Source organism: Lagenorhynchus albirostris, chromosome 19 (assembly GCF_949774975.1).
Source record: "Lagenorhynchus albirostris chromosome 19, mLagAlb1.1, whole genome shotgun sequence".
NCBI lineage: Eukaryota > Metazoa > Chordata > Mammalia > Artiodactyla > Delphinidae > Lagenorhynchus > Lagenorhynchus albirostris.
Genome location: NC_083113.1, coordinates 49,639,359 through 49,653,620, shown reverse-complemented (window position 1 = coordinate 49,653,620; position 14,262 = coordinate 49,639,359).

Below are 14,262 nucleotides of genomic sequence, written 5' to 3'. Positions count from 1 at the left end.
TTGTCTTAATTGATGAGCCTATATTGACACATCATAATTCTCCAAATACATAATTTACATGATGGTTCCTTCTTGGCGTTGTACAGTCTATGGATTTGGACAAGTGTATAAGGACATGTTTCTGTCATTATGGTATCATACAGAGTATTTTCACTACCCTGTTAATCCTCTGTGCTCTGCCTCTTCATCCTTTCCACAACCCCCAACTCCTACAACCAGTGATGTCTCTCCTGTCTCCATAGTTTTGCCCTCGCCAGAATGCCATATAGCTGGAATCATACAGTATGTAGCATTCTCAGATTGGCTTCTTTCTCTTAAGACTCTTGATACGTCGCATTTTGTTCAGTGCTGAGCAATATTCCATTGTCCAGATATGGTTTATTTATCCACACCTACTGAAGGACATCTTGGTGATTTCCAAGTTTTAGCAATGATGGATAAAGCTGCTATAAACATCCATGTGCAGGTTTTTGTGTTGTCTTAAGTTTTTGGCTTTTTTTTTAAAACATCTTTATTGGAGTATAATTGCTTTACAATGGTGTGTTAGTTTCTGCTTTATAACAGTGAATCAGCTATACATATACATATATCCCCATATCTCCTCCCTCTTACGTCTCCCTCCCACCTTCCCTATCCCACCCCTCTAGGTGGTCACAAAGCACTGAGCTGATCTCCCTGTGCTATGCGGCTGCTTCCCACTAGCTATCTGTTTTACATACATTTGGTAGCATATATAGGTCCATGCCACTCTCTCACTTCGTCCCAGCTTACCCTTCCCCCTCCCCGTGTCCTCAAGTCCATTTTCTACATCTGTGTCTTTATTCCTGTCCTGCCCCTAGGTTCTTCAGGACCGTTTTTTCTTTAGAGTCCATATATATGTGTTAGCGTAGGGTATTTGTTTTTCTCTTTCTGACTTCCTTCACTCTGTATGACAGACTCTAGGTCCATCCACCTCACTACAAATAACTCAATTTCGTTTATTTTTATGGCTGAGTAATATTCCATTGTATATATGTGCCACATCTTCTTTACCCCTTCATCTGTCAATGGACAATTAGGTTGCTTCCATGTCTTGGGTATTGTAAATAGAGCTGCAGTGAACATTGTGGTACATGACTCTTTTTGTATTATGGTTTTCTCAGGGTATATGCCCAGTAGTGGGATTGCTGGGTCATATGGTAGTTCTATTTTTAGACTTTTAAGGAGCTTCCATACTTTTCTCCATAGTGGCTGTACCAATTTACATTCCCACCAACAGTGCAAGAGGGTTCCTTTTTCTCCACACCCTCTCCAGCATTTATTATTTGTAGATTTTTTGGTGATGGCCATTCTGACCGGTGTGAGGTGACACCTCCTTGTAGTTTTGATTTGCATTTCTCTAATGATTAGTGATGTTGAGCATTCTTTCATGTGTTTGTTGGCAGTCTGTATATCTTCTTTGGAGAAATGTCTATTTAGGTCTTCTGCCCATTTTTTGGATTGGGTTGTTGGCTTTTTTGATATTGAGCTGCATGAGCTGCTTGTAAATTTTGGAAATTAATCCTTTGTCAGTTGCTTTGTTTGCAAATATTTTCTCCCATTCTGAGGGTTGTCTTCTCATCTTGTTTATGGTTTCCTTTGCTGTGCAAAAGCTCACTCAGGCGGGGGTGTGGGGGAGGGGGGTGTGGGGAGGGAGGGGCACGGAGTGTGGGGCAAGTCTGCGGCGGCAGAGGCCGGCATGACGTTGCAGCAGCCTGAGGCTCGCCGTGTGTCCTCCCGGGGGAGTTGTCCCTGAATCACGGGACTCTGGCAGTGGCGGGCTGCACAGGATCCCAAGAAGAGGGGTGTGGATAGTGACCTGTGCTTGCAACAGGCTTCTTGGTGGCGGCAGCAGCAGCCTTAGCGTCTCATGCCCGTCTCTGGGGTCCGCGCTGATAGCCGCGGCTCTCGCCTGTCTCTGGAGCTCGTTTAAGCAGCGCTCTGAATCCCCTCTCCTCGCGCACCCGAAACAATGGTCTCTTGCTTCTTCGGCAGGTCCAGACCTTTTCCCGGACTCCTTCCCGGCTAGCCGTGGCGCACTAGCCCCCTTCAGGCTGTGTTCACGCCGCCAACCCCAGTCCTCTCCCTGGGGTCTGACCTCCGAGGCCCAAGCCTCAGCTCCCAGCCCTGCCCGCCCCGGCGGGTGAGCAGACAAGCCTCTCGGGCTGGTGAGTGCCGGTCGGCACCGATCCTCTGTGCTGGAATCCCTCTGCTTTGCCCCCCCCCCCCCGCACCCCTGTTGCTGCGCTCTCCTCCGTGGCTCCGAAGCTCCCCTCATGCGCCACCTGCAGTCTCCGCCCGCAAAGGGGCTTCCTAGTGTGTGGAAACCTTTCCTCCTTCACAGCTCCCTCCCACTGGTGCAGGTCCCGTCCCTATTCTTTTGTCTCTGTGTATTCTTTTTTCTTTTGCCCTACCCAGGTATGTGGGGGGGTTTCTTGCCTTTTGGGAGGTCTGAGGTCTTCTGCCAGCGTTCAGTAGGTGCTTTGCAGGAGATGTTCCGCATGTAGATATTTCTGATGTATCTGTGGGGAGGAAGGCGATCTCCACGTCTCACTTCTCCGTGAAATTGAAGTTCCTGTCCCTCAACTCCTTTGGGGAAGGACCAAGAAGTGTGATGGATGGATTGGATTGTAGGTGTATGTTCAGTTTTGTAAGAAGCTGCCAAAATGTCTTCCTAAGTGGCTGTACCAGTTTATACTCCCATCAGCGATGAATGAGCGTTCCTGTTGCTTCAGTCGTCACTAGCATCTGCTGTTGTCAGTGTTCTGGATTTCCACCATTATAATAGATGTGTAGCTGTATTTTGTTGTTCTTTTAGTTTGCGTTTCCCTTACTACATATAATGTGGAACATCTTTTTATATGTTTATTGACCACCTGTATGTCTTCTTTGGTGAGGTGTCTGTGACGGTCTTTGGCCTATTTTTTTTAAAACACATTGTCATTAAGTTTTAAGAGTTCTTTGTGTAGTTTGGATAACAGTCTTTTATCAGCTGTATCTTTGATAAATATTTTCTTCTAGTCTGTGGCTTGTCCTCTGATTCTTTTGACATTGTCACAGAGCAGACGTTTTTAACTTTAAGAAAGTCCAGCTTATCAGTTATTTCTCCCAACCCTTTAAGTATTGAGATAATGGATACAAATGTGTTTTTTATGTTACTCACATAACTTAATGTAGAAGACAAACCCTAAAGTGATCCCGAGTGATTCCCAACCTCTGACGTTCATGCCTTTGTGAAATCCCCACTCCTTGAGTGTAGGAGAGCCTGTGATGATATTCTTACCAGTAGAACACAGCAAACATGATGGGCTGGCATTCCTGTGATTATATTAGGTTACGTAAGACTGTGTCATATCCTACTGGAGCTACTGACTCCCCCTGTGAACGTGACGAAAAGAGTGGCCATTTAGACAAGCCTCGTGGAAGGGACCTGCAGGAGGCTTCCAGGGCCTGTGGGTCCCCATGACCTTCCTCTGGCCAGCAGCCTGCAGGAAGCCGGGCGCTCACTTGTACGGCTGCAGATGTTGGGATCGGACAACCGGAATGAGCTTGGAAGGCAATTCTTCCCCAGTGAAGCCTACACGTGGAAGGCATCTGCGCAGACACCGTGATTGCAGCCTGGTGAGACCACGAATGGAGGACCAGCTGAGCTGCGCCTGGACTCCTGACCCATGGAAACTGAGAAAATAAAGATGTGCTTGTATGAAGCGGCTAAATTTGTGGTAATCTGGTGCACAACTAGAGAAAACTGACACACTTTGTGATTTAAATGTACTGTTACTCATGTTCTTAACCTTTTAAGAACCCACTTCTATCTTTGATAATAACGAATATATATATATATATTCGCTATTTCAAAATAAAATTACTTCAAAACAAATAATTACAATGACAAATCAGAACAAATCTTTTTTTTCCTTCCCTGAAACTGGATGACAATCATTTCTCTAACTTATTGGCACCTGTTAAATTATTTTTACGTGTAGGAAAACGAAAGGGAAGTGGGAAGGCAGGACCATTTGCTGTTGGTGGTCACTCATGCATTTTCTTGCAAACAGAAGTGGTCCTGCACGGTGATCAGTCCCCCTGTGGTAAATGCCTGGGTCCGTTTCAACGTGGGGCAGCCCGCTGGCTTCTGTTCTGCAGGGAGGATTGGCTGACATCCGTGTATCAGTTTTCCTCCTGCGTTAGCTCCAGTCTCAATATATGGGCATACGAAGAACGGCTGCATTTAACAAAGTCACTACGTGTGATCATCTAATTCAGTATGATTTACACTGTGACGTGAACCTCAAACTTTTTTCAGTCTGTACCAGGTCATTCACTGACTTGTCCTGGCAAAAGTAGACAAGAAACAACTTCAGATGCTACAGTCCACATTCTCTGCTTTTGTGAAACATCCAACTTCAATGTATCCTGAATGGAAAGACTGCTCTCATCTCTACGACGTCTCTCTAACAATATTCTGCATGTTTTCTTGTTATTTTCTGTCTACATATTTCCCTGTCGTGTGACACATCATATCCTTCAGGGCTGGCATATATTTCCTTTTGCGTTCTCAGCCTTCTTTTTGCTTAGCCACCAATTATTCCGTTGCTGTTGTTGGGTACTAATTTTTTAAAAAAATACATTGTTTCATTGGGTTCCCCTAATAACTTTGTTTGAGGTAATAATATCTACAGTGTGCAGATGAGGAAACAGGCTAAACAGGTTGTTTAAAGCACTTGGCATTGGAAAGGCAGTTGGAAAAGAGTTTTGAAAAGGATAAGCAGAAAGGAAATGAAAGATAAGTTTTGTGTGTGTTTTTTTTAGAGCAAAGTGACTCAGCTATACGTATATATATTCTTTTTCGTATTCTTTTCCATTATGGTTTGTCACAGGATATTAAATATAGTTCCCTGTGCCATATAGTAGGACCTTGTTTATCCATCCTATATATAATAGTTTGCCTCTGCTAATCCCAAACTCCCGTTCCTTCCCTCCCCTCCCCCTTGGCAAGCACAAGTCTGTTCTTTATGTCTGTGAGTCTGTTTCTGTTTCATAGATATGTTCATTTGTGTCATATTTTAGATTACACATATAAATGACATCATATGGTATTTGTCTCTCTCTGACTTACTTCGCTTAGTATGATAATCTCTGGGTCCATCCATGTTGCTGCAAATGGCATTATTTCATTTTTTTATGGTGGCTGAGTAATATTCCATGGATTGTGTGTGTGTGTGTGTGTGTGTGTGTGTGTGTGTGTGTATACATGTCTTCTTTTTTTTTTTTTGCGGTACGCGGGCCTCTCACTGTTGTGGCCTCTCCCGTTGCGGAGCACAGGCTCCGGACGCGCAGGCTCAGCGGCCATGGCTCACAGGCCCAGCCGCTCCGCGGCATGTGGGATCTTCCCGGACCGGGGCACGAACCCGTGTCCCCTGCATCGGCAGGCGGACTCTCAACCACTGCGCCACCAGGGAAGCCCTACATGTCTTCTTTATCCATTCATCTGTCAGTGGACATTTAGGTTGCTTCCATGTCTTGGCTATTGTAAATAGTCCTGCTATGAACATAAAGGTGCATGTATCTTTTTGAATTATAGTTTTCTCTGGATATATGCCCAGGACTGGGATTACTGGATCATACGACAACTGTAGTTTTAGTTTTTTGAGGAACCTCCATACTGTTTTCCATAGTGGCTGTACCAGTTAGTAAATTGGTAAAAGATAAGTTATATTTTTCTCTATTTTCTGTTTTAAAAATATGACACAGGAGAATTTTCAGGGGAAATATTTAGTGAACAAAACATGTTCAGGGCCCTGACCTAGGCTCTGAAAAGATTACAGATATATTAAGTGTGATCTGACGATGAAGGAAGCACATTGCTTCCCGAGATATCCCATAAGGACAGAAGTGTGGACTGAGGGGAACAATGAGAGCTACTGGACCTCACAGAAGGGATGGCCTTTGACAGTTACAGGGGCTACATGCTGAGCTTTGATAGGTTAGTATACTAGTAGTAGTATGTATTTTCACAAGGCAGAGAGTGAGAAAAAAATTCTTCTGGACCAGGAAAACTAGGTTACTAATAATGGGAAAATGAGTATGTGTATTTGGGGCAGATTTAAAAAAAAAATTTAAGTAAATAAAATAACGCAGAAATGAAGGCAAAATAGAGGGGGAAATCTCTCTGCCTTACTCTCCTCTTGAAAGTCAGCCTCATGACCCTGATCTCCCCAGTCTGAAATCCAGCATCATTTTCACACCAGGTATGTTAATTTGCTTCAGTTGATGAGATGACTAAATGGATGAGTTGACTAAATACCCAATTCCTAACCGAATGAGACCAAATCTCCAAAGTTCTCCTCTTCCTTCTGAGTCATTTTATTTTAGTGACACACGTGCACGGTTCACTAACTGCTAACTATCCAAGTAGGGTTTCCATGTGCGCTTATCCAAGTGCCACCACAGACCACTCAGCACAGCAAGATCTTAGTGATTGTTGAGAGCCCTGGAGGTGAGGTTGGGGAAGGGGGAGTAGGTGGAAGTGGCTGGATTGGTGGCTCCTTCTTGGTGGCAACAGGAAGGGCTTGTTGAGAGCACAGCTGGGAAGCAGGGCACAGGAGACCAGGTTGTGTTTTGTCATCTCGTCACAAGCGGCCCCCGAAAGGTCTCTTGAGTGGTGGAGCAGTCATGAGCGGAACCACTGTTTGAAAAATTTAACTGAGCAGGAGATTGAAGGAGGAAAGATGGCACTGGAATCTAATCTAATAGTTCAGGAGGAGGCAACAGGGGCCTAAGCCCGGCAGCAGGAATAGGAAGAAAGAGATGACAATACTGGGATCTAAAGAACAGGGGTAGAAGTTCAATTCTAATTCCTTCTCTGAGAGGCTCCGGAGTGTGAACATTGAGTCACTGTGTTCCTTTGATTGTTGGCCTCCAAAAGGAACGTCCTGTTGCTCTATCTGAGTGGAAGGCGTGTTGGGTTGGTTATTGGTGTCGTGCCATTGGTCTGGTGGAGCTCAGCCCCTGATCCCTACTCATGTTAGGGAGAGTGTAGCGTACACAGAGGGAGGTGCTCAAGCTCTGCTCAGACTACCTGGGCTCAAATCCTTGCCTTCCCACCTGTACCTGTGAGTTCACTGCTGACCCTCCCTGATCCCCCGATTCAAGTGCACACGAGGTTAGCAGGACTGAGTGCAGCGTGGCCTCCGTGGGGATTAAGGGATTTCTGTGAAGCCCCGAGCACAGTGTCTGACCCACAGGAAGTGCTCGAGCTCACTCGCTAGTGTGCAGACTTCTCAAGGCACATGGTTCCTGAACTCTGATCACCACGTTCAGTGAACAAAGCAAGGAGTAGACGTCCTGCCTGATAGGTTCTGCCTGTGTGTATCGTGCTCTTAAATACTGGGCTCGCAATTATTTTTACAGTGGGACCTATTAAGCTTATTTTCTTAGGAACAGAATTGGTATGTATTGCCCCTTTTCAGTGAACAAAACAGAAGATTCACTTTTGAACTGTCTTTTGAAGAAGAGGAAAATTTCCACACAATGGAACTATAAATTTGAGTGAAATACACTCTGGAATTTACAAGAGATGGCAGACCACGTTCTTAGTCTTTCTGAAGGTGTAAAATTGTAGTTAATTGCTTTGTTCTCAATTTTAAAGAGCAAAGAGTTCATAAATAATACGCTTGAGTGGCAGTTTGCAAAGGCTCTAAAACCTCTCAATGTAGTTTTCATTGCCAAAGAGGTAATTCTTGTGAATGTTCATTATTCCTATGCATTTTAAAATATTTAAAAATACCTTACAGAGACTAAACAGATGAAAATGATCTCTGAATTGCCTTTGAATAGAGCTGTGTGTGTCAATGAGAAGCCTACTATCTTTGGTTTGCTATGACACATGCATCTTTTATCTAGATAGAATATTTCTTTAGAATATAGTGTAGGGTTTTACAGTGAGTTGTAAATAATGAAATTACTGCTTCCTAAGTGCATAATAAGTCAATTTTCAAAAATGTTAGGTTACACAGTACACGGGTGTGGGCGTGTGTGTGTGTATATATATGAATCTATGTAGAGAGAGAGGAGAGGAAGGAGACTCTTCGTATCTGGCAGCTAGCTATTTGCTCATTGAAAATACCAATCATTAAGTGAAATCATGATCTATTCAGTATCCTAAATTTTTCTGAATTAAAAATTTCACCAAGTATTTAAAAATGCGTACATGTATCTTTAGAACTATACCACTCTTACGGTAAAAATGCAATAAATATGCATCAGTTTTGGCCCCTTCCCACCAAAAACCAGCACAGATATTCTCATGAAAACTGCAACCACCTGAGGTAAATGTAATGCTTTGGGACACCCCAGCACCAAATGATTGAGATTTTCAAGGCATTAACTCTTTCTGGCTATGCGGTGTCCTCATCTTCTTTGTTTTTGTTCAGGCAGGTTTTGTATATGAAGAGCTTTCACGTTTAACAGGGTGATCAAAATCCTTGTTTTAGTGGCCACACGTTTAGCAGACAATAGTAGCATCAGATAAATACATAAGCAAAGCAACCAAATTAAGGCATGAATAGAACAGTTGTTTTGCTAACTCAAGCCCCTGCCCCAGGAGTCGAGGCGGTAACTAAGGTTTGTTTCACTTAAGTTACCAAGAATCCCATTTTCCTCTGGGTTCTTCAAATCCCACAATCGCCCACACAAACGATTGGAAATCAGACTTTGAAAACACTATTCAGAGAGAAGAAACAATAAATTGTTTAACTTGTTTCTGAAGTTTAATGTCACTTATGTTTTATCTTTGGGAAATTACACAAGGGAAAAATCTGTTTTAGGTAACATTAACATATGAAATTATTAAATTGCATGCCGTGAGAAGCATTGGGATTTTGCCCTGGGAAGCAGCCAGTATTCAGGTTGTGAATACAGTATTTGAGTCCCAACTTGGTCACAAAGAAATTTAGCTCATTCATTTGCACTCTCTTCTTTTTTTTTTTTTTTTTTTGCGGTACGCGGGCCTCTCACTGTTGTGGCCTCTCCCGTTACGGAGCACAGGCTCCGGACGCAGAGGCTCAGCGGCCATGGCTCACGCGCCCAGCCGCTCCACGGCATGTGGGATCTTCCCGGACCGGGGCACGAACCCGTGTCCCCTGCATCGGCAGGCGGACTCTCAACCTCTGCGCCACCAGGGAAGCCCATGCACTCTCTTCATTTAATTAGGTTTCCTTGATGAGTGGAATGCTTGAGAAAATGGTTTGTGGATTTAAAATGCTATGCAAAGATGAATCACTCTTATTTTTTCCATTTTCTTCTCATTTTACGTTGTTTGAGCAGCCATTTTGTAAGCTCAACCTGAGTGTGATCCGTCATCATTTGAGATTTAAGTATCATGTCAGCACTAGAATTATTACTAATGCACTGGTGTCGATGTAAAAATTAACATTTCCATCGAAGAGCAGGCATGTCTGCAAGTACAGCATGAGTCCTCACTGTTTGCTGAGATTCTTTTCAGAAGCATCTTAGAGGCTGATTTTCTTTTCACTCCCGTAATTCCATTTTTGTTGTGGTTGAAGGCAAATGACCGCTTAGAGGATACACTGTATACAGGAAAATGAAAAGGTGGCTGTACAACACTATCCTTAAAATCGTTAGAAAAGAAATTTCTTTGTCACGCAACATCTTTCCCATCAGAGCTACTGTTTGTAGCGGTTGCACGACAATTAATTTTATAGAACAAAACCACGCAGTTGTCTTTCTCTCCCTGGACTTGTATCATCTGACTGACGTGGTTGCCTCCAAAATAATTGGACAGTTCACTGTTGGCACTTTCAGGGAATGGACGGTGGAAATGAGAGCTGTGCTCTTTTCTGATTTTCATCAGACTCTCAGCAAAAAACCTTTATCTTACTCCATTCTCATATTTTTATTCCTTTTGTCATCCAAAACAAAAACAACTACTAGAATGAAAACTCTGTAGTTTAAAGGTTATAATCTTTCTCAACATAGTATCTAAAAATATCTCATTTCCTTAAATCATAATATACATATTTATATAATATGAACGTTTAAGATCTAGAAGGAGGAAAGGAGGATTGTGAAATACATAGGACTCATCTCTGATGTCTCTGAAACCAGAGAACCTGCTTTACTTGCTAATTCACACAGATAGGCTTGGTCTGGGTTCATCTGCCACTCTGTGCCCCACAGAGAAGGGATGCAGTTACAGCAGCACAGAGATTACGATGTGATCTTTCCAAACGACAAGAACTGGGGACACACTGTGGTGTGCAGCGTACAGGGATGGGATTTTCTCCATACTGTAATAAGGTGTGAATGGTTTGTGACCTTTCCTCATATTCCATAAAACCTCATGTTGAAACACTAAGGACACAGGAAAGTTGTATCCTTTAAAATTAAGTAGAATTTAATACACACTTCATACGTACCTACTTATTTATAACTATTTTTTAAAATTAAAAACAGAATTCCTCTTTCTCTAATTTTACTGGCTGGGTTTCACCTATGCTGATGATAAATTTATTCTCACTCAAAACATCATGGTAGCTGTGTGTGTGTGTGTGTGTGTGTGTGTGTGTCTGTCTGTCTGTCTGTCTGTCTGTCTGTCCATCTCTGTCTCTATCTCCATCTCTGACTTGCAGAGGTTAGACATATGACACATGTAATCAGATAATTTCTCAGTGGCCTGGAACAGGTATTGGCACACGGCCCCCTGGGCTGCTTCTCTGCAACTCCATTCACTAAGATTATCGTGGGTTTCCTTTGTCAGTTGGGATGATTTGGGCTGCAGGTAAGACGGTATCCTCACTACAGTAACGCCCAATGCAGTGAGAAGGTCGTTTTCTGCCGTAACGATTGTCGGAGGGGTGGCCGGCTTCAGGCTGGGTGGTGACGCCCTCACTGACGTCTTCGAGGACCTTGGTGCTTCCCGTGTCTCTCCTCTGTCTTGTGCTTTTCCACACAGCCTCCCTTCCTGTGTTGCGTGATGGCTACAGGGATTCCAGGTATCACGTAGAAAAGATAAGAATGAGCAGAGAAGGAAGGAATATCGTCCCTTGCATCTTTTTCAGTTTAGGTTTGAATGACTCTTGCCAAAGTCAGCCCTGTGCAGCCCTTGCCCGTGGCATCTTGCACTGCCTCTTGGGGCACCTGAGAGACAGCATTTCACCTGCATGGTGTCAGCATCTGCTATCCCCGCTCTAAGCAGAGGGTTTGCAGCATTTCCAAACAACTGTTGCCTTCCGCCGTGGCAGCATTCACCTGCCTGTCTGCCTGCTTTGACCTTAAAAACTTATCTCCTCAGAAAAAAATTATTTTTGTTAGTATTCTGACAACAAGGTTGTGTAGAGAGGGGCAAACTTATTTTTCCCCGTAAACCCTATTATTATATTTTAACTTCGAAGGAAAGTTACAAATACATGGGTATAATAATTATAAGCAACAGTCTTTGTGTTGCAGGCATGGTTGACCGATGGATGCTAAAATTGGGAATACTCTTTGATCCTGAGGTGGAGTTCTTTCACGTGGGTTACATGTTTTACGTGGTTTGAGTGCTTTACAAGGGTCCCTACTTCAGTCTTTAGACTCATCCCTTCCTCTCAGTGTTGCAAACCTTACAGCATGGATCTTCCCTTGTTAGCTGCTCAGCACTCTGCTCTGTGTACATTTGTGGCTCTGCGTGGACCATGTTCTTCCCATCTCTTGTCTCATTAACTTCTATAATTCCTCAGATCTCAGCTGATGTGTCACTGCTTCTGGGAAGCTTTCCCTGGTTCCTCTAAGTTAGCCTCCTCTGCTTTACGTAACGCAGCTCTCATCATTCTGTGGTAGAACTTCCTGCTTGATAATCTCTATTCCCCACACCAGCCCTTAAGTAGTAATCTTTTTTTTTTTTTTTTTTCCCGGTACGCAGGCCTCTCACTGCCGTGGCCTCTCCCGTTGCGGAGCACAGGCTCCGGACGCGCAGGCTCAGCGGCCATGGCTCACGGGCCCAGCCGCTCCGTGGCATGTGGGGTCTTCCCGGACCGGGGCACGAACGCATGTCCCCTGCATCGGCAGGTGGACTCTCAACCACTGCGCCACCAGGGAAGCCGCCCACTAGCCCTTAAGATGCATGCGGGCAAGGATCTAATATGTGTCAGGCACTTAGTTGACAGACAAATGAGGAATAAAGTAAGGAAATGGTCCTACTCTTGGTCTTGCCTTATCCAGGATACTTCTTGCCCCACACCATTCCCACTTTAAACCCCTCTTTTAGCATTTTCTTTGTTTCTTTTTAAAAACTATTTGTTTATTTATTTAGCTGCGCTGGGTCTTAGTTGCGGCATGCATGCAGGATCTAGTTTCCTGACCAGGGATCGAACCCCGGTCCCCTGCATTGGGATCGTGGAGTCGTAACCGCTGGACCACTAGGAAAGTGTCAGCATGTTCTGATAAGTGCCTTTTATTCGGTCTTAACAAGATATTTGTATTTTCGCAAGTTATCTCTTGAGGACCAAAGCCTTTAAGTAACATCCAGATTAATATGTCGGGAAATTCTAGGGCTTGAGAGACTGTATACTAAGGTGGGAAACATTGACCAGTCCACTCAGACTGTATCCCCCGGGTGGCTCCCTATTGGTAAGGTCACACCTGACACACTTTTTTATTCTAAAGTAAAAGTTAAGAAACAGAAGCAAATAAATTTTAATAACTTCATACTGTCAATTAATATACTAATTCCTTCAGTTCATTTAATAATTGCATGCTTAGAATAGAATCTCTTTGTGTTAAGCTACATATATGGAATTTGGAAGATGAAAAAAAATGCCTGCAGACTTGGACCTTGGCCTTAAGATGTTAGCAAGCTACTGGGATGATAAACACACAAAACAAAATTCCAATATAACCAAATAATTGCTACGGTGGATCACTACACGAATCACAGGGGGAGCATATGGAAGGAACGTCTGTTAGGAGTCCAGGAGGAGGAACGTTTTAATTCCTTGCATATTAAGTTACAAAATCATCAACTGGTTAAGCTGGCTAAGTATGGGAGGTCATCTGGTTTATCCTTCTTACATCAAATTCACGCTTTTCTTAATTAATGAAAAAAAATGTGTCTGGAGAGATTATTTATCTTGCCTAAGATTGCCAAACAGTGTCAGAATCATAATTACAACCAAGATCACATCCCCGAAAATCCAACTTAAAAAAAAAAAGTGAAAGGCACTTTCACGATCTTTAATCTGTCTTGGGAATCGTCTTTGCAAACTGCCAAACTTTAAAAATCTTCCATTTGCATTCATGGGAAAAAAATCAGGGGTGTTTGTGCAGTCAAGGACGATTTACTCTTCCTCTCCACAAGTCAGTTAATAGACCAGAGAGGGCTTCCCTGGTGGCGCAGTGGTTGAGAGTCCGCCTGCCGATGCAGGGGACATGGGTTCGTGCCCCAGTCCGGGAGGATCCCACATGCCGCAGAGCGGCTGGGCCCGTGAGCCATGGCCGCTGAGCCTGCGCGTCCGGAGCCTGTGCTCCGCAACGGGAGAGGCCACAACAGTGAGAGGCCCGCGTACCGCAAAAAAAATAAATAAATAAATAAATAAATAGACCAGAGAAACTGGCCTTAAGCACTGTGTAAAAGGAAAATGTTAGGATTTCAGCTCATTGTACCAGAGATACCTAGAAATCTCAGAAGAGGAGTTCAGGTAGTTTTCTTATGCTCGTCAGGGTAATTGATAGCCGTATAATTAGGAGGCTGGTTAGAAATTTCTTCTTGATTTTATATAATATATATTTTATATAATATATATATAAATATATATATTATATAATATATATATAATAATATATATAATATATATATATAAAATCATGTAATGTAGAACATTAACATATAATTAAAAATTTTTTCCTAATTAGAATGAAGTTTTTATCCAAATCCTTTTACAGTTCATGAAAATATAATGTCTACAGAAAACAGGTTGAACAACAACAGCAGTCCTAGCAGGAGAAGTGGGGACTGGATTGTGAAGCAGGCATGGCTGGTCTTGCATAGAGGCCACGTTCTGGCCTTGAAGCAGAGGGCCTAGAAGGGAAACCTTCCCTCCACCATCTCTTATCTCTTGTTGAGTCGCTGTTAGAGCTGCAGATCTTGTGTGGGAATGTTTCACCCTTTCTTTCAGCATCATGTTTGGGGATAGAGAACTTGCCCTTTGGCTTTGCTTTGGTGCATCTGAGAGCTCTCTGTAATGC